Source organism: Malania oleifera, chromosome 3 (assembly GCF_029873635.1).
Source record: "Malania oleifera isolate guangnan ecotype guangnan chromosome 3, ASM2987363v1, whole genome shotgun sequence".
Classification (NCBI taxonomy): domain Eukaryota; kingdom Viridiplantae; phylum Streptophyta; class Magnoliopsida; order Santalales; family Ximeniaceae; genus Malania; species Malania oleifera.
Genome location: NC_080419.1, coordinates 86999055 through 87000408, shown reverse-complemented (window position 1 = coordinate 87000408; position 1354 = coordinate 86999055).

Here is a 1354-nt window from a genome sequence, read left to right as displayed (position 1 = left end):
TAATATCGTAAGCTAAGAACTTGCCTAGGACTTCTCTTTCAGGTTCCTAATTAATGGTTTAAACAATCCATGCCTTGGTACCTTTTCAGTTATCACCCACGACCTGTAGAAAAGGAACAATGCAATGAAAGCTAACTAACCATAAAATGATCAAAATCACAAACATCACTTGGCATTGGATTGGGGAAGTTATAGGACCATTAAAGAATTCACTTATTCAATGAATCCCACGTCATGAACATATTTAGAGTTTTTTTTATAAAAAAAGTTCAATATTCAGTCAAAAGCTCAATTTACATTTGGTTCAATATGACAAGGGAAATATAAGTTCTAATGAAAGCAATTACTCCAAATCCAATATAATATGATATATAAATAGAGGAAAAAGGCGGACATTGTACAATCAACAATGAATAAACTAAATTGTAGAATAGCTCATCTCATGCAAGGAAATGGCAGTAGTAATCTCTCCGTGTGTTTTAGTGGGGTAGTAGTGATGGTGAGAGCAAGTGTGTGCAGTTTGTCTACTCATATGCTTGTATGTTTACTACATGGAAGAAACCATTTAAGAATATATAACTAATAAATAAAGAAATGGACTAATTAGCTGCAAAGAAAAAGATGCAAGTAACAACATTGAAAATGTTCAACACTAGAAATTAGATACTTGCATTACCTTGCATTTGAGAAGCAAGCAAATACAGAAAAAATGTGCTTGAAAAAGAATGGCTCTCTTTGAACTGCATTCCACATGCAACAATGATGATTGGCAAACTAATTCCACCAAACAATCAATGATGCTAAATTGTGAGCAATGAACTCATAATGCACTGATGGCATAACATATTAAAATTATCAAAACAAGTCATTAACAGAATACAAGGTAATGCAAAATAGCAATTAAAATAATTTTCAAGTTATGGTCATATCACATATGGATACAAGGAAGCTGTTGAATACTCCACTCAATTCACCAAATATAAACAAAAATATTGATACTCATCAAATTTGTATAAAAATCCATCTAACAAAAGACAAGATACTATAAAATTAGGAAAAAAAAAAAAATTTCTTGAATCTAACATTTCAAAGCTACACTTCATTTACATTATGCTGATGAAATAAAGGAAACCATAAAAATAAAAAAATTAGAAAGCAAGCAACACTAATTGGGACCAAGTTACCAAACCACCAAGGTGCAACAAGAATAGATACCTTCCTGTTGCATATGTTATAATGTAATTTGGATTCTCCAAAAATTTGCATAATTTCTCCAGGTTCTCTTTATAATCCAAAACAATGGTTCCCCTCGTGTATGTCTCTGAAGATAAGCTTAGGAAAATGCACACTTGTG